Source organism: Sus scrofa, chromosome 1 (genome assembly GCF_054392235.1).
Source record: "Sus scrofa isolate SSC_HxYL_T2T_F1_AM1 chromosome 1, Sscrofa_HxYL_maternal_Yorkshire_Landrace_v2.0, whole genome shotgun sequence".
Taxonomy (NCBI): domain Eukaryota; kingdom Metazoa; phylum Chordata; class Mammalia; order Artiodactyla; family Suidae; genus Sus; species Sus scrofa.
In genome coordinates, this window is record NC_139383.1 from 82,532,347 (window position 1) to 82,544,897 (window position 12,551).

The 12,551-nt window shown below is 36.2% G+C and overlaps 1 long non-coding RNA gene across 13 annotated transcripts in view; it reads right to left on the reverse strand.

Moving 5' to 3' along the window:
* LOC146406171 (uncharacterized) overlaps positions 1-12,551 on the reverse strand; it is a 197,811-nt gene that overhangs the window by 104,033 nt on the left and 81,227 nt on the right. For 8 of the 13 annotated variants that reach the window (XR_014807663.1, XR_014807650.1, XR_014807671.1 and 5 more), the window contains 2 exons: positions 9,577-9,705; positions 6,580-6,703 (listed from right to left, as the gene is read on the reverse strand). This is a non-coding gene — a long non-coding RNA (uncharacterized LOC146406171). Of the gene's footprint in view, positions 1-10; positions 101-6,579; positions 6,704-9,576; positions 9,732-12,551 lie in introns of all 13 variants that reach the window. The other 5 variants (XR_014807654.1, XR_014807673.1, XR_014807636.1 and 2 more) reach the window with 2 other exon arrangements.

Here is a 12,551-nt window from a genome sequence, read left to right on the forward strand (position 1 = left end):
ATATCTTTACCTTGTTATGTGCTCATTTTCCATAGTGGTAGGAAGCCTTTGGTTTGATCACATCAGAGGCTGGTATGAGCACAGATGTGACTTCAATATTCTGTTCATGATGTATGAGGAGATGAAGAAGGTAAGAGGGGAGAGTTATTTTTTAATTATTGCTTCGAGATCCTTTCTTAGCTTGGTTTCAATGAACTACATTCTCCTAGTTATTTCCAGACCTCACTTCTACTCAGGCTTCTGATTTCCTACCCATTGCTTCATTATTGGTTTTCCTCAAAGCTCCACTCTCACTGCACATAGTAACTTCTTGTGATTCCTTTTCATGTAATCATCTACAGTTATAAAGGCAAACTCAGGTGTTCCTAGTGTGGTTCAGCAGGTTGAGAACCTGACATAATCTCCATGAGGATGCGGGTTTGATCCCTGGCCCCGCTCAGTGAGTTGAGGATCCAGATCTGCTGTAAGCTGCAGCATAGGTTGTTAGATGTGGCTCAGATCTGGCATTGGTGTGGCTGGGGCGTAGGCCTCAGCTGAAGTTCCAATTTGACCCCTAGCCCAGGAACTTCCATATGCCACAGGTGCAGCTATAAAAAGAAAGAAAAAGAAAAAGCAAAGCAAAATCAAATATCTAGAGCAGCCATTTCTTGAAAAAGAGAAAATGCACTGTGGTGCACTACAGTGAGAAGCCACTAAGATTTGGCTAATCTCCCAAAGGTGAATATACGCCCTGTGGTGCAAAGTCTTACTGTTTTTATGAGAATCTTGGAACACAGCTTTCCTGTGCAGTCACATAATGTTTATACATAGGCTTCCAGCCAAAGCTATCTTAAAACACTGCATAAGCCAAGCAAAACATGTTTGAAGTTTACTATGTTGTGATCTCTGCTTGATATGTTGATTCACTACTACATAATTCAGCCACTAAATTCTTCAAAATTTTGGTCATTTGAAAATTATTGAAATGCCTGTAATAGGCATTAATTCATGGGGAAAGATGATTGAAACTTTTGTACATAATGCTTGTCATCTCACAGGGAAGACAGATATTCCCGAGCAAGGATACAGAACTAAAAAATGTGGTAAGTGCTATTAAGTAAAACTGTAGATGTGATCATTAGAGTATGGAATTAGGCATGTCATCATCAAAGGTGATAGGCATTGTTTTGTGAAAAAGAAAGAGAATGAGCAAATTCTGTGAAGCTGTATTGTCCATGACACCTTTGAAGAATTGAAGGAAGAAGTTCAGGAGCAAAGGAAAAGAGACAAAAGGTTAAGATAGAGAGGCATGTAGGGCTAGACTGTGCATAATTGGTAGACTGTATTAAACGGTGGTGATTTCTCAATCTTAAAAGCAGTTAGGAGCCCTTTAAAAATGATAAGCAAGCAAGCAATGTGGTGCAATTAATATTTTTAGGAAATTATTGCCATCGGTGGCTTGAAAAATGATAAAAGTGAATGAATATAGGCAAAGTAGTTAGAGACCAGTATCTAATCCACTGAAAATCAATGGTGCCTTGGATAAGAATGGCATGGTTGAGAATGGAATGGAGACCTCCTTAAGATATTTCTAGTAATTCAAAAAGATAGAGATTATATATCAGAAAAAGGAGACAGTAGGAAGTATGAGTATGATTCATGTATTTCTGGTTCATGAATATAATGGTGTCATTCACGAAAGTGTTTACTGAACACTGAAGCACGATAGGGCTAGAAAGAGAAGATTGTGATGTTGGTTTCGACATGTGGAGTTTAAGGTGTCTTAACAAGTATCCAAATGAAGATATTTGAATATTAGTGGAAAATAGAAGTCAAAGAAGAGGTTTTATTGCCAAAACGTGGCCTCTGTACACTGGCACTGAACGGAATCACAGAGACAGAGTTTTGGTGAAGTATGGATGAGTAGCTTTAATTGCTTTGCCAGGCAAAAGGGTCCACAAAACTGTCCTGCCCTCGAGGGGGTGGTGAGGAGTCTTAGAGTATTCAAGGAGGAGGTTGTTATCAGCTTGTGGACATTCCTCTGACTGGAGGGTGGTGAGGTAATTGGAAATCAGCATTATCAACTTTCTGGTTCCAATTGCTCTGGGTCTACTTGCTTGTGGGCAGCAGATAGTTAACTTCTTCCACCTGGCAGAAGTTTCAGTATCTGAAAAACAGCTCAAAGGACATGCCTCAGAATATTATCTATAGTCCTTGAAGAACTAAATGTCCTTGACTTTGTTGAATGGCCAAACTGTTAATATTTTGTTTTGCTGGACTGTTTATTCCTTTCTGCATTTTCTCATTTATCTGATTAAATATATTCTTTGACTAAAGTTTTTCTACAGACAAAAGGCAGGTGGAGGACATGGTGGAGATTTATTCTGGGAAGGCCCCATAGGGTCCTGCTTAGTTACGGTTTGGGGTTAAAATGTCAATGATTATATTTTGGGCATCATCACTGTATTGATTATTAATGAAACTAGGATAATGAATAAAATTGAGAGTGGGAAGGGAGAAAGGCAGAAAAGAGAGAGGAAGGAAGAAAAGGAAAAGGAGGGACCAAAAGAAAAGAAGAACTAGACTCTGTTTCTGAGAGACTTTAAGACATACATTTTTCACAGAAAGAAATGAGCCCACCATGGACCCAGGAAAGGAACAATCAGAGATGTAGAAAGAAAATAAGCTGTTTCTTCTGACAGAAGCCAAGCAAGTATGTCAAGAAAGATCTTTAAAATGTTCTTAACCTCTCAGGGCTGAGAAGTCAAGAAAAAAAAAGTTTAAAATATCCATTAAATCTACATGTGTGAGGTACAATAAACCAGACTAGAGGGGGTTGGGGAAGAAATCAGTTAATACCAGATATATCTCACCAGTCTCTCTCTCCCCCTCTCCCTCCCTCCATATATATGGAGGATATATATATGGATATATATATCTCAACTGTCTTCTATCTACCCACTTGGATGACTTGGATGTTTAATATTTGGACTTCAAACAAATCATGTCCAAAATAGAATGTATCACCTTCCAACAAAAGCTGCCTCTTCTCCCATGAAATGCACTATGTCTCTGGTGACCTACATCAGAAACCAGACTTCCTACTTAACACCACCTTCCCTCTTGTCTCTTCATTTCATCAATCAGTTTATGTATCATGTGGATTTGGTCTCTGAGATCTCTGTGGAAGTTGCAAACTTGTCTCAATCTGTATAGTCTATTCCCTAGTCCAGGTCATAGTTTTCTGCTTAGTTTCTACATGAGAATTTAGTTTGATCTCCCTACCTGCAACCTCATCTCATCTCCATTTATTCCTTATTCTTCATCCATAGTTATCACCTCAAAAGGCAAACTGATACCTTAACTTTATATTTGAATCCCTCCATAAGAATGTGCTCACAACAAATGTATTCATAAAAAGAATTTACTGAAAATTTAAACATAGAGACCAAAGAGTAAACTATGCAAAATAACTTGAATATTTCTCTCTTCTGTCATCAATACACTACCTTCTGGCATTGCTTTTAACCTCTCTTCCACCAAGTCACCCATTTATATATATTTTTTTTTCTTCTAGATTTTTCACTAGCCTTTCAAATATCTTTTTAAACCATCTAATGGGGAAAGAAATTGCTTTCAATCTCTTCTGTCAGGGAAGATAGACCCAAGTCAACTCAAGTTTCTGCCTTAAAGCTCTTTCCAGAAAATGATCCCAATTTTTCTCAATTATGTACCATCAGTGTTGTAGGTTTTGAGACCTTCCCCGTCTACTCCTTCCCTTGAACATTTCTTGATAATTTGATCTGATAATGTTTATGACTGATTCTCTAATGAGTTACATCAGAAAGTCCCAAAGCTCATGCGGACTATCTCAGATGAGTTAGTACATTTCCCACGGATCTGGGGGTGCTCTCCCTAGGGAACATGGCAACTATGAAGAAATATTTTCTGCCTGCCTATAGTGAGTGTCCAGCAGTATATAGTTGAAATGGAGGCTACACCGTTTGGAGATTCTTAACTAGGAAAAAGTATAAGTAAAAATCAAAGTCGTAGTCAATATAAAAACGAACATTTGATGCTTTTGGCAGATGGAGGGCAAAGTTGATGACTAGGAAAGGGATGTGCTTGGTGAGGTCTTGGGATCCTGGCACTGTTCAATTTGGGGATCCAAATACTAGAATCATGAGTGTACACTTTAGAACAATTCATTCAGCAGCATATTTGTTTTATGTAATTTTTCCATGAATCTTTTATTTTCAGAAAAGAAAATCATGGACTTGGAGAAGAGACTTGTGGTTGCCTGATGGGAGGGGGAGGGAGTGGGAGGGATCGGGAGCTTGGGCTTATCAGACACAACCTAGAATAGATTTACAAGGAGATCCTGCTGAATAGCATTGAGAACTATGTCTAGATACTCATGTCGCAACAGAAGAAAGGGTGGGGGAAAAAACTGTAACTGCAATGTATACATCTAAGGATAACCTAACCCCCTTGCTGTACAGTGGGAAAAAAAAATGTAAAATAAGCTTAAGATATTAATTTATCTTAAAAGAAATAAGAAGCTATTTAATGATGATATGCTCCAGAAAACCTAAATTGGTGAGAGTTGACTCTTTCCCTCCTGTGATCTTTCCTGAATATGTTGTTACTGGATATGTTGTAACTTTTAGTCATGAAATTCATACTAACCCGTGTGACTGGGTGTAGTAATCCAAAACTAAAGTAAAGCATGTTAAAGGAGAGGCATGCTCTTCTCTTGTGTGAAGAGTAGTTTACTATTTGTAGAACATAGCTCAGAATTACAGACATCCATAAATGGTCATTTGAGAAATGGCTTATATGCTGATGAAGAATCATAGAGGGGGAAATTCAAAGAGACAGGAATCAGTATTAAGTTGTCTTACAAGCAATATATGCTTCTTAAACATTGTAAATCAACTATAATTTAAAAAAAGAGAAAAATAAATTTTGCTAAGCCAGGCTTCGTCAAAAAAAAAAAAAAAAGCCAACCTCTGATTTTTTTACTCAGTAAGAGTATTTGTGAATATTTTACTTTTCTTCTCCTTGCTCTCATTTCACATCACTGCATTCTTCTGAGTCAAATCTGCTTTTAAAGTTATTTACTAAGGTCTTCATCCTTATTCATGAGTTGGGATCATGTGGAAATCTGCTCTACTATTTTTACAGTTTGTAGTTTTCTGTCAAATTTTTATTGTCTTTTACATCTTTAATAGAATAATCATAGCAAAGTTTTCTTTTAGACAATTAAAGTTGGCGTAATATCTGCGTTCTTCTTCTATTGTGTTAATTTCTGCTGGTTCTTGACTGCCTTGTCTTATTTCCTCATGTAATTGCATATCTTGATTGTATGTTAGATATTGTATATAAAAATTATTTTAGAATAAATTTTATAGAATCCTGTTATTTCACTCACCACCTTACATTGACTAAAATGCAAATGTCACTTACCTAAAATATAAGTAATAAGATACTCATCACGCTTAGCAAGGTCCTTCATCCTGTAAATGCCTCTTCAGTTACATTTCCTATGAGTCTATTAAGTACTAAAACATACCAAAGTTCAATTTTCCTTGAATATGTAAAACATTTCAGGTTTTTAAAATATGATAATTACTTTTACACTCAGAAAAGAATTTTTCTTTCTTCCTAGGGATATTTCTTATGTTTTGCTCTTGAATTGGGGAAAAAGATGCTTTTTTTTTTCTCGAAAATTTGCTCTAAATCCTCCAAGATAAAATTAATCTCTTTTTCTTATGAGCTGTCATTGCACATGGTGTTTCCATTTCCAGTACCTTCAATAGTTTTATTGTCAAAACACATATAACATAAAATCCACTGTTTTTATTATTTTTCCAATGAATTTTATTGTATTTATAGTTGTATAGCCATAACCACAACCTAATTTTAGAACACTTCATCCCAAATCCCCAGTCCCCCTCCCCCCCCAACATATTCCCTTTGGTAACCATAAGTTTTTCAAAGTCTGTAAGTCTGTTTCTACTCTGCAAATAAGAATAGAAATGTACTTTTTTTTTTTTTTTTAGATTCCATATGTAAGTGATAGCATATGATGTTTGTCTCTCACTGACCAACTTGACTAAGTATGACAATTTCTAGGTCCATTCATTTAGTGGCAAATGCCATTACTGAAGAATCAATGTCCTCAAAATGACCATATTACCCAAGGCAATCTACAGATTCAATGCAATCCCTATCAAATTACCAATGGTGTTCTTCTCAGAACTAGAAAACTATTTAAAATTTGTTTGGAAACACAAAAGGTCCAGAATAGTCAAAGCGATGCTGAGAAAGAAAAATGGAGCTGGAGGAATTAAGCTCCTTGACTTCAGACTATATTACAAAGCTACAGTCATCAAAATAGTACAGTACTAGCACAAAAACTTAACTATTTTTAAGTGCACAGTTATGTGGCACTAAGTACTTGTTACCAAGTCTGAGCTTGTAGTGCTCACCACATGACAGGTCAGTAAACTGAAAGATGAGTTGTTGGGGACAAGAAATTCAGAAAGCCCAGCAGACCTAGAAGATAGTGGACAATGCCTCAAAGATCCATCTTACCTGAGTGAGAATTCAGGCCTCTTTTATGCTGAAAGGAGAGAGGGTGTGGCTGGGTTGTTGCAAACATCTTGGTACCCAAATCCTTTGTTTTTTAACTGTTCAAGTAGGTATGGTCACAATGTTCCTATAAATATTCAACAAGACAACTGTTATTTTCTGTTGTGCAACTTTTTATCTCTGGATGAATGGAAAAGTTTTATACCTTTAAAAGTCAGAGTCTTGAGAATGGGCTCTCCTGTATAATTTAAACTATAGGCAGCATTCTTTTATAAAAGGTACAGAATCAGCATGTCTAAGCACAGGCAAAAAGGCACAAGGGGTAGAACTAACATGGAATAGATCCAACATGGACTCAGGTTTGTTCTGTTACATACTTTCACTTTGTTTTGCAACTATCACCATCAACCATCTCCATAGGTTTTTTCATCATCTTGCAAAGCTAAAACATTTTACTCCAAAAAATTATTCCTCATTCACCCCTCCTCTCAGCTCCTGGCAAACACCATTTTATTGTGTCAATATTTAACTATGCTACATATCCTATATGAATGGACTAATACAGTTTTGTTTGTTTGTTTGTTTTTTGCTTTATAGAGCTGCACTTGTGGCATATGGAGGTTCCCAGACTAGGGGTCAAGTCAGAGCTACAGCTGCCAACCTATACCTTAGGCACAGCAATGCAGGATCTGAGCCACATCTGCAACCTACACCACAGCTCACCACAACCCCAGATCCTTAATCCACTGAGCGAAGCCAGGGGTCAAACCCGCAAGCTCATGTTTCCTAGTCTGATTCATTTCAGCTGTGCCATGACGGGTACTCCCTAATACAATATTTGAAGTTTTTTTGACTGGCTTATTTCAGTTACCATAATGTCAAGATTTGTTCAGGTTGTAAAATATGTCAGAATTGTCTTCCTTTTGAAGAGTGGATAATATTTAATTGTATCTATATACCACATTTTGTTTGTGCATTCATCCCTTGATGGACACATGGATGACTTCTACTTTGTGGCAACTGTAAAAAATGCTGCTATGAATATGAGTGTACAGGTATCTGATCTCCATTTTCATTTATTTGGAGTGTATACCCACAAGTGGAATTGTTGCATTGTATGATAATTCTATTTTTTTGAGAATCCACTATACTATTCATACTATTTTCAACAGTTTCTGTACCATTGTGTATTCACACTAGCAGGGCACAGGGTTCCACATTCTCATCAACACAATCCATTTTATTTATTTATTTGTTTATTTATTTATTTGTCTATTTATTTAAAAATAACAGCTATCCTGATGAGCATAAAGTAGTATTGGTTTGCATTTACTAATGACTAGTGATGTTGAGTATACTCTGAGGTCCTTATTTACTTTTTATATATTTTCTTTGTAGAATTATCTATGTTTACATCTGATCCATTTTGAGTTAACCTTTGCATATGGTATAATTAGGAGCCCAGTGTTATTCTTTGGAATGCGGATATCCAGTTTTTCCAACAGTTTGTTGAAAAAGCTGTCTTGATGCCCTTCTCAAAATTTATTTGATCCTTTATGTGAGAGGTAGTTTCTGTGCAACCTATTCCAGTCCATTGATGTATTTGTCTGTCTTTATATCAGTACAATATTATTTTGGTAAAGCTGGTTTTGTAATAAGCTTTGAAATTGGGAGGTCTAATGCTTCCACATGTGTTCTTCTTATTCAAAATTGTTTTCAAAATCCAATGTCCCCTGAGATTCCATTTGAATTTTAGAATGAATTTTTCTATGTTCAAAAATGTCATCGAGATATTTATAAGTATTACATTAAATCTGTTGATCATTTTGGGTAATATTAACATTTTCACATTATTATGTCTTCCAATTCAAGAATATGAAACATTGTTCTAGTTAACTCTATCTTTCTAAATATTTTTAGCAATGTTTTGTAGTTTTCAGTACATATTTCTTTCACTTCATTGATTAAGTTTATTCCTAGGTACTTTATGAGTTTCAATGCAATTGCAAATGGAATTATTTTGTTATAATTTATCCTTTGGATTGTACATTGTTAGTGTGCAGAAATGCAAGCAATTTTTGCATGTTGGCTTTGTATCCTCCAACTTTGTTCAATTTGTTTATTAGTTCTAATAGTTTTTTGAGGGATTTTTAGGATTTTCTATGTATGAAATCATGTTGTCCGTGAACAGAAATAATTTTACTTTTTCCTTTCCAATTTGAATGCTATTTATTTATTTATTTATTTATTTATTTTCCCAATTGCTCTGGCTAGGACTTCAAATACTGTGCTGGAAAAAAAAGTGATTAGAAAGAGCATCTTTGCCTTGTTCCTGATTTTAGTAGAAAATCTTTGAGTCGTTCACCACATAGTTTGATGTTAGCAGTAGGTATTTTATATATGACTCTTTAAAGTTGAGATAACTTCCTTCTATTCTTCACTAATTGAGTGTTTTTTTATTTATTTTATTTATTTATTTATTTATTTTATTTTATCTATGGGTTGTTATTTTTTTATATTGAGTTGTTTGAGCTGTTTATATATTTTGGATATTAACGCCTTGTCAGTTATATCACTTTTAAGTATTTTCTCCCATGCCATATGTTATCTTTTCACCTTCCTTTGCTGTGCAAAAGCTTTCAAGTTTAATTAGATCTCGTTTTGTGTATTTTTGCTTTTATTTCTTTTGCCATCAAAAATACTGCTATGATTTAGGTCAGAGAGTGTTCTGCCTATGTTCTCTTCTAGGAGCTTTATGGTTTCGGGTCTTACATTTAGGTCTTTATAGAAATTAATGGAAGTCTAACAGATAAGGAAATGGGTTATAACTCTATTTTCTGGGTTACTAGAAAATAGTCCTAAGTTTTTTTCTTAGCACATTCATGTATAAGACAAAATGAAATATCAGATCCCATGGAGAACAAACAGATATTTAGCTGCTTGAGGAGAGATTAAAGTGGGCTGAAGGAAACTTTTGTCTTGATAGTTCTGTTTTCTTACCCAAGTACTTGTCTGTTGGAGACTGGGAGGTATTGTTGGAGACTGGAAGCATCACTTGACCAGGGAGAAAAATGAAAGATTTGACAAAATATTCCCAAGGAAGATGGAAGATTTTCATTTGAAGTTCACCTGGGATTAAATGAGGAGTAGAATCACTGCAAAAGAATCATATAAAAATCTGCTAACTAGAGAGTATATTTAATAGACATATTAGTTTGTGCTTCTCACAATATTAATCATACAAGTTTGTTAATAAACAAAATATATAAAATGCACTTAGATTTGTTGCCATAACTTTAATAAAACTTTGAAATTTCAAAAGTTAAAATGATGTGGTTGATCATCTGCATTATTAGCCTGTATGCTAACGTGAAAGAAAGCATGCAGCGTGAATTGTAAATATTTTGAGAGTAATAAATGCAGCATGCATTTATTCTTTATTTAGGGTTAAAATTAAGATCAATCAAACATTAAACATCCTTTCATTCTTCTAATTAAAATTTAATTTTTTGGCTTAAAACCATTCTGAATGTTGAGTAGATAGAGAAATCACATGGAAAATGGGTATCTGTTGTGTAATTTATCAGATCACAAAGTTTATACCTAAAGATTAAAGGTTCGAAGTGGATTAATCATCTAATGGTTCAGTTATCTAACTCTCTGTATAGAAAAACAAGTCATATCCATAACATATCACTCACTGAAGTAAATGTATTTAAAGCTGAATATTTAGAATAAAATTATTTTAAATAACTAGAAGAATATAAGTGAATATACTTTTTAATTCCTAAATGTAAAAAAACTTGTAAATCTTAAAAGTAGTGTAAGAAAATTAAAAGAAAAATTTATAGGAGTTCCTGTCATGGCTCAGTGGTTAACGAATCCAACTAGGAACCATGAGGTTGCAGGTTCGATCCCTGACCTTGCTCAGTGGGTTAAGGATCTGGTGTTGCCATGAGCTGTGGTGTAGGTTGCAGATTCGGCCCGTTGCTGCGGCTCTGGCGTAGGCCAGTGGCTATGGCTCCAATTCGACCCCTAGCCTGGGAACCTCCATATGCTATGGGAGCAGCCCTAGAGAAGGCAGAAAGAAAGAAAGAAAGGAAGGAAGGAAGGAAGGAAGAAAGAAAGAAAACAGGCTAGGGATCCAAGCCGCGTCTGCAACCTGACACCACAGCTACACCACAGCTCACGGCAACAAGGGATCGTTAACCCACTAAGCAAGAGCAGGGATCGAATCCGCAACCTCATGGTTCCTAGTCGGATTCGTTAACCACTGCGCCACGACGGGAACTCTAGTTGAATCTTAATAAAGAGCATTGTCAGGGGGGAAAAAAGGAAAACAAAGAGAGGCGGGTTATGATACAGTTGAGAACATTTTTTTCTACGATACAGAGAAGTTCCATCAAGCTCCAAGGAAGGAAGAGGAAGGGACAATAGAATCTACTGACAAGATGAGACCCAGAGAAGGTGGATAAGAGGCTCCTGAGTAGGAGGAACTTGACACCTGACGCAAAGCGAGGTCCATGGTTCCCAGCAGTAGCAGGTACAGGTTCCATCCCCTGCCAGCACAGTGGGTTAAAGGATCCAGTGTTGCTGCAGTTGCGAGGTAGGTCGCAGCTGCAGCTCGGATTCAACCCTGGTGCAGGAACTTCCATATACTGCAGGTGCAACCAGAAAAAAAAAAAAAAAAAAAAAGACGTCGCTGTCATCTATCAACCAAACTGAGTAAATTGTCTTGAAAACAGTGTTCGCGGCGCCTCCTAGTGGTTGACGGATTTATTGCCTTTGTAGTTGTCACTACTGTTGGGCGACTGTGGCAAGCTCCGCAGACAAAGCTGGCAAAAATTAAAAGCAAACGAAAAACAGGAAAACTTATCTCCCACCCTGACCATTTGTTCAAGTCTTACCTACTCTGTTTATTCCTTTGTTAACTCCTTAGTATTTTCTGTTAGTTGTGGGATTTTATTTTACTTGTCCAGAGTTTACAGATGTTTAAGACGTCACATCACCATCCTGGAACTGGACTTTGAGTGAAGGGTTCTGATTTTAGAATTTTATGGATCTTTGGGTGATCATGATGGACTTCAAGCTCTTCTAGGCTGGATTAATTTGACACAAAATCCTGACTCCCTGTAGGGTTTTCTATACCTTCTGGAATGAATGTATGAATAATAATAATGTTCTTGTACAGAAAGAGTGCCCTGGAACTTGGCTAACTTAAGTTCCCTGCCTAAATCTTCCTGCATCACTGCTTTTTCCAGGTAGCAATTGTTCTGCATTTATAACTTAAGCCAATCTCCACTTAGACAAAATTCCAGAGAGAAGAGAGTCCTTATTTTCCATTTCTCAATAACATCCATTGAAATAAAAGAAATAGGGAGTGGTGGCATCAGAATATTGGTGTCATAAGTCATTCCTTTTTCCTTCCATTTATCATGAATTGGATCTCTAGAATAAATTAAAAATGTCTGGATTTTATTGTAAATTCTAAGCAGAAAAGTAACATGCTCTTATATTGTAAAAGAATCACCTCAGCTGTTGTATGGATAATAAATATACTTTCTGGGTGGGTGGGTGGGGAGACTCTCCGATCAGTCCTTGCTAGATGTTTATTTACCAATATTAGTATTCACTAAACTTCCTTTATCAGCTATGCCAGGAATAGGCAAAGGATAGCCAGCTTTTAAACAGAATTTTCATAGTTTGTCTTCAAATGAAACCACACACGTAAAACCTTACAGAATCTGTGCTTAGTAAACTTTAATTTTCTCTCTCTTTCAGCCTTAATTATTTTTATGGCTTATAGGGAAGTTCCCTGGCTAGGGATTGAATCTCAGCCCCAGCTGAGACCTACACCACATCTGTAACAACCCCAGATCCTTAACCCACTGAGCCACAGAGGGAACTGCCAAGTTGATCGCTTTCAGTCAACTCTCCTTCAGCACAGAGGGGCTACAGATCATGTTTAAATGGTC